This window comes from Sitophilus oryzae, unplaced genomic scaffold (genome assembly GCF_002938485.1).
Source record: "Sitophilus oryzae breed Bouriz unplaced genomic scaffold, Soryzae_2.0 scaffold_1297_pilon_pilon, whole genome shotgun sequence".
In the NCBI taxonomy this organism is placed as follows: Eukaryota; Metazoa; Arthropoda; class Insecta; order Coleoptera; family Curculionidae; genus Sitophilus; species Sitophilus oryzae.
This window is the reverse complement of record NW_022145945.1, coordinates 12,137,776-12,144,610: the sequence shown is the minus strand read 5'-3', so window position 1 is coordinate 12,144,610 and position 6,835 is coordinate 12,137,776. Positions and strand designations below refer to the sequence as shown.

Sequence of the window (6,835 nt, the reverse complement as noted above, 5' to 3'; positions counted from 1 at the left end):
AAGAAGCCCAAGTTCCTTGTAATAAATCGGTTCCATTTTCGTAACGCCATCTCTCGACATAGCTGACATTATAGGTTAGCCAAAGGGGTGCGGGGCCGGGGGGAATTGTAAAATACACTTTTTACATTTTTTATTCATTGCAATTTTATTTTAAAACATATTAGCTATTATGTATAATATGTCTTAAAATAAAATTACAAACAGAAACAAAAGGAATTAAATAATCTGAAATTTTTTTTTTTATTTATTGATAAAAAGTTTGGCTATACAAATTGATAAGTATATTAATTATAACCTCTTTGGTATAACATTGTTAAACAAACATTAACAAATCATAACATATCAGATCATAGAACTAAAAAGTACTATTACATAAAAACAGGTGATACAATACTTTTAAAAAATTAATTTTTAACATAATATCAAAACCGAAAAATCAAACTGCAAACACAACCACACTTATCACAACAGAAATTAACACACACTTCCGCGGCAAATGTCCAAGAAAGACTGATCATTCTGATTGGTCCGGTCCGGTCGTAGCTTACGTCGTATTGTCGGTAAGCAAAATCCCTGTCCAAAAATTTTGACGATCAGCGCCATCATCCCTCATAATTGGGAAACTTTTGCTGGAACCATTTTAAATATTTCACTTACATGGCCCTGGTAGTACGCTATAACGGACCATAGGCCGTCGCGAGGGGTGGTGGGACGGACGGCTCATTTCATTCTGCAAGACTAGCAGCGACGTTGCCAGTAGTTCTAGACGTTTCAGCACATTAAACAGTAAACATGTCTTTTAATAGTAACGCATATATCCTCTGGTTAATAACATATTATTACGCATGCTTCTTTAAAAATAAACTATTAATTTAATTAAGAAATTGAGATTTATTGATATCCGGTGAAGGTTTTAAAGTCACCTTTTCTGCAAATTAAACTAAGTAGATAGGCGCAAATTTGATATGTGGCAATGTCGCCTTCTCTATCTCAGTTGATTTTTAGGGAGAACCACATCTGTCGAGGTGGCGGTATTCGTCCTACGGGGTATTTGTCCTACCAACCGAACGTCACTTCGGGCATGTTCGGTAGTCCTAAAAATTCCTGTTTCAGGAATTTTGTCCTGGCTAACGTACTAAATCTGTCAACGTCGCATACTTTTCAATCTTGTTTTGTTTTGGAATTTGACAAGATTAACCTCAGAAAAGGTTTAAAATTATAATTTTATGAATTTGTTGACGAATAATAATGTTATGAATAATGTAATAGAACCTGATATAAGATAATCCGGAAATATTTACAAATAAAGCATAAACAAAATGAAAGTGATAACACGGTGCAACTTTGATAATGTGTTTTGCCATAAGAATACGTCTACATGGGTTGAAATCTCAGGTGTGTATCTAGATAATATGTATTCAAACAAAAGCTGTAAAACGATTAACAATTTTTAAATATTAAGCTATCACAAATTCCTGAAAATAAATTAGCCATTGATTTGCTGGAAAAAAATGTTTAATTATTTTTCCCACATGATGTCCTTTCAGGTTCCAGGTATGTGATAATATTGTATTGTTTTAATTGCAAGATCGTAGCTTACAAAAATTCATTCTTCAGGAAACAGCACGGGCATGTATTAGGCATAATAAGTAATTATAAAAATGAGCAAAAAATGAGATGGTTTAAAACAGGTAGAATTTTAAGGTTAAGAAATCTGAAACTCAAAGGAAGCTGATTAAAAACTGATAAATAAATAATATTAATTGTTTGTGTGTAAACTAGTATTTTATTATGAATCTATTTCACTGCATTGTGGTATTTTTATGAAATGTATTTCTTTTGAATTACAGCTATACGCATAATACAAAAGACGATTTACCTTCTTTAAAACCATAAGGCATATGATATATGAGATAGGTAGGTATGTACCATGTGGTAGGTACAATATGATCGAAAAAAAACGGCGTCAGTGATGGCTATGATATGAAGATCGGTGTCTTTTATATGTAAAATTATATAGGGAATGTCAGGATGCGTCATTTCCAACCAACTGGACGCCGTTTTTTCGATTATATTGAGACATAAATTAATCCTTCCTAGACCACAGACCTTTATATTATACTTCTAGCACAAGGACATATCGGCAAGCCTTAGGTTGGTGTTTACGCGTGTAGGTGTGAATCGCTATGGTGATCTGGTCGGAGATAGAAAAATATAAAATATTTATTACATAACCACACTTAATCTGATGATTTCCTATGCATTCAATACCAAGGAGTTCAGCCCCATCAGTTGTAGCCAGCATATTAGCCATACTCTTCTTATATACATGAAAATTGTATCAATCGTGTATCACATAGCACATTTAAGAGGACTGATCCTATAAAGGCATTTATTTTTGTTTTCTGTTTATAACCTCGTTAACTCATTTATTTTGTAGATTTATTGAATATTAAGCTCTAGGATAAAAAAACCTGCTTAGACAGAACATGGGTATTTTCGAATACTTTATTTAGAAGATCTTGTCAGGACAATGATATAAGATTACAGAAAAATATCTGACATAGGACAAATGTATAAAGTCTTCAGGATACCCTTCGGGAACAATTTAGAATGATGCAGCGTAAACTACAGTAAAGTCTGAACATTAAAGCATAAAGGTAATGGTATCCATACATGTGTGCAACAAAGTCGTAATATAATAAATTTTATTGTTTTCAGAAACAAAATTTCTTTAACTTAATTATGAAATACAAATAGTACACATCTTATTTTACTAAGCGTGTTGGCCGTACTCTTCGTACATACGAAAATCGGCACACAAGGCCTGAAATGCCAACAATAGTATACCTATTCTATGTAATAATATTTTTTAAGTATATTTATTTGTAGTATTATCTTTCTAGATTAAAAATATTTTTAATCAGTCTGAGAATCAATATGAATTTATTTTTAAAAAGAACAGTATACCTAAAAGCAAAAATGATTTAAGTTAGTATGTCAAAATAATAAGTTAAGGTATTTTTAGAAACCTGTATTTTAAATTGCAAAAGCTGATAGAATTTCAAATATTTTTCAAACTAAAAAAAATGTATCGATCTGAATTAATTTTTCAAATATAACCAGAAAAATATCTTAAAACGCAGCTGTGGTTGCAATACTCTGTATTGCTAAGAAAAACATTTATTTATTAAAATTACAAAATTACGGTATAAAGTTATAAAAAAGTACTTTATAAAAAAAGATCTCCAAATTGTCAAGAAAATAATAAAAAGGGAAAATTCTGAAATTTACAGAAATTTCTTTTTCACTTTATTCCAATTATGTTAATGAGAGTGAAAGTAAAGACTATGGAGAGCTTATTCGTAGTAAAGTAACTAGTTAATTAGTTATTCTGTGTATAGCAAAGAAGTACAGCTGGAAGAGCAGCAATTTTTTTTCAATTGTATAGTACTGTATGATCGAAAAAAAAACGGCGTCCAGTTAGCTTGTTAATGATTATCGATGACATTCCCCATATAATTTTAAATATAAAATGACAGCAATCATTATTTCTTAGCCGACCACTGTGACCATTGTGTATTATTCTTATTACTAATACTGCACCCAATCACTTTTTGACAATAGTATAAAAAAATAAAAAAGGTAAACAATTTTCATATTATAAAATAATTTATTTCGACATTACAGGCCATAGGCACAAACCGTCATTTTTACTCCAGGAATAGGACATACTATTTTTTCAAACGTCACAAATATTTTTTTAAACATTTCCAAACTTTTAAATAATAACAAAAAAAAAAAAAAAAAAAAAAATAAATTATACCGTATGATCGAATAAAAACGGCGTCAGCGATGGCTATGAAATGACAATCAATGACATTTCCCATATAAATTTACCATTGAGTTATAATAAAAGAGGAGATGCTATCACGTGACCAAAGCGGTACCAGGTCGGCCATATTGATGCGACTCTCTTGTCAATTCGTGCTATTGCCTGTAACGTGCCAAAATTTCACTAAACTATTTTATTTCTTTTCTTTAATAATTTAACGCTAATTGGTATTATTATTAGTCTGAAATATCGATCAGTTCAATTCAGTAAACCAAGAATAAATAAATCGTACTTACATGTTAACAAAAGTAATTATTCCATCCTTATTTTTAACTAAACATATTTCACACTTAATAACGATTTTTTTTTAGCCACAAAACTAGTTTGATTTAATACAATTTAATATTTATTTTAACCGAAATAGATAAAAATAATTCTTTCCGCCGTTAATTCTGTTTATATACTAAATACGTAGGTTAGAAGTTTTTGAATTGAACTTGTCAAATATTTATTTATATTTTTATTAACATTAACTATTAGGCAACCCAAAATATACTTTAATAAATTAGGTATATATTTTTGTATTTATTTAATTTTTTTTTTTTTTTTTTTTTAAATATTTATTATTACTCATTAATTTAATATTTGTATTTTAATTTTAGGTAAATTTTCACAAGCATATTTGTCTTAAAAATATCGTATCGATCCGGCAAGTGAGTCATGCGCAATATCTCTAGATTGTTGTTATTTATTAATTTTTTGAATGTTTTGATAAGCAAATTTCTATATAACTTTCATTAATCTCGTTAACTTTATTTATTCTATTAATTATATAGATTATTGATATTAACTTTATTTTCCTTTAATATATAACTTTTCTTCATGTCTTTATTCAGCTCATAGTTGGCAATCCATATTTTATTAAGGGCTCGTGTTTTTATCTGGCTATTTCTTTGTTGCAAAAAAGGTTTTCGTTTTTCTTGGAACTACCTTGGTTTGGTCACTTTATGTTCAGCTAGTGTGAGGTACAGAGGCCTCTCGGTCATTTTTGTCAAGTTTTTGATTTTTACCCTTGTGGGGATTTTCGAGTGTGCCTCAAAAATTACTGCAGCATCCTATCTTACCTTTTGTTTTTTTGGACGGTGCTACGGTTTACCGGCATGGTACAAAGAATACAAGGTATGATCGATAGCGGCTCCAATTTCGTTCAGTTCGCGCATACCACCTGTGACGTCACTATGAAAATAATGAATAAATAAAAAATAAAGAAAGTTGACAGGAGATCTGCATCTTTGATCTGCATTTTTTGGGGTTATGGTTAAGAATTGTTTTATTTTAAGACTTTTAGTTCATTTAATTTAATAATTACTAAAACTAGCAGTTCCAAAAAATATATTTAAAAATAATAATTACTAATATAACATGGATTTGGTCGATAATAGCCTTAGGTAAGAATACTAAATTTATTTCTATATTCGGTATAAAATTGTTTATTAGGTTTTTAGTTTATGGTAAATAATTTTCATGTTCATTGCCTCTGAATTCACATGAGGACAGAGATGAGGTTATCTATGGTAAAGTAACCACAAGAGGAATTATTACATCATTTAAAAATGTTGGGAAGTTTATTGTTTCCCATCGAAAAGTAGAAAATACCAATGCAGATGAACGTATTGTAATTGTGATAGAAAGTAATTCCAAGGGTGAAGTTTATTATAATTAGTGACCTGTGCTTCTTTTTATATGTCGATGTTTCAGGTTTTGAGAATAAATTGGTTGAACGACACCCAAATTTTAAAGGAAGTATTTGCATACCCAAAATATGCCCATCGAGGATTATATTATAGCTCAAATTTCCTTTAATGGTAGACAATTATTCAATGCAAATTAACTTTTAAGTGACTGAAATATTAAATAGTTTACAATATGGTATATCACTAAAAATATATTACTTTTAAGGTACAATTAGGGCCCGATACATTTCAAAAGTAGAATATTATTTATATATTAAATAAGGTATTGTACCAACAATCAATTTATATTAATAACGGAGATTAAAATAACAGAATAAATAGTTTCTTTTTTTTTATACTACAAAAATAAACTATAGAATACAACAGTATTTAAAAAATAAATAAAAAGGTATGTTCCGGCCAAGGTTTCGAACTCCGGTCTCTCGCTTCCTATCCCGACTCCTTATGCACTGCTCTATAGTAACTTGCTTAGCGTTAATTCAATGACGGTATATAAACAAAAAAACAGATTTATAAGAATATCTTGACGATTTGAACTGGCGCGCGGAGCGTGCTGACCAATAGCGCCTGTTATCACCTGTGACGTAGCGACCAACCTGCGCAATATCATACCTTATATTCTTTGTACCCTAACCTCTTTGTTTGTACCATGGTTTACCGGTGACGGGATTTTCACCTCAAAAAGCTGACGTGGGTCAACCAAGCAGCCCGCCTTTTTTTTATTGAGCACCCCATTCCATCCAGGGGAAGAAATAATATTAATCACCTGAGGATTCGTAGAAAACCCTGAGTTAGCAGGTAAAGCCTATTTTTTTAAATTAATACATTTCTTTCCACTTTTTTCTTCTTTAAAAAAACTATCTTTTTTATGGTATCTCGTACTATGGAGAAACTATAATATTATTTCTCCGTAGGGGTTTTTCGTCGGGCAGAGAGTTTTTTGTCGGAGCCGAAGAGTTTTTGTCTGGACCGAAGAAGTTTTTTTTGTGTGGACCGAAGAAGTTTTTTCTTCTGTGTTGAAGACTTCTCTCTGAGCCAGTTTTTTGTTGGAGCAGTTTTTTTTTCGCTGTATCCATTTTACTTTTCTGGAGGAGTTGACAGTCGACGGTTGACAGTTGACAGCCGACGGTGTCTGCCCAAGATTGATTTGATTTAGAAGATTTTCAACTATTTGGTATCGTACAATTCAATTTTTTTATTTTTTCCCTATCTTGCGATTTGAATTTCATTGGTGCGTGCGAATACT

General features: G+C 30.7%; 1 long non-coding RNA gene across 1 annotated transcript; it reads left to right on the top strand.

Annotated features, from left to right (window-relative positions):
• The first annotated feature begins 1,514 nt into the window (after positions 1-1,514).
• LOC115874450 lies at positions 1,515-1,730 on the top strand. Its single transcript, XR_004048848.1, has 3 exons — positions 1,515-1,554; positions 1,618-1,649; positions 1,705-1,730. It is a non-coding gene; the product is annotated as an uncharacterized LOC115874450 (long non-coding RNA).
• The last annotated feature ends 5,105 nt before the right edge of the window (positions 1,731-6,835 follow it).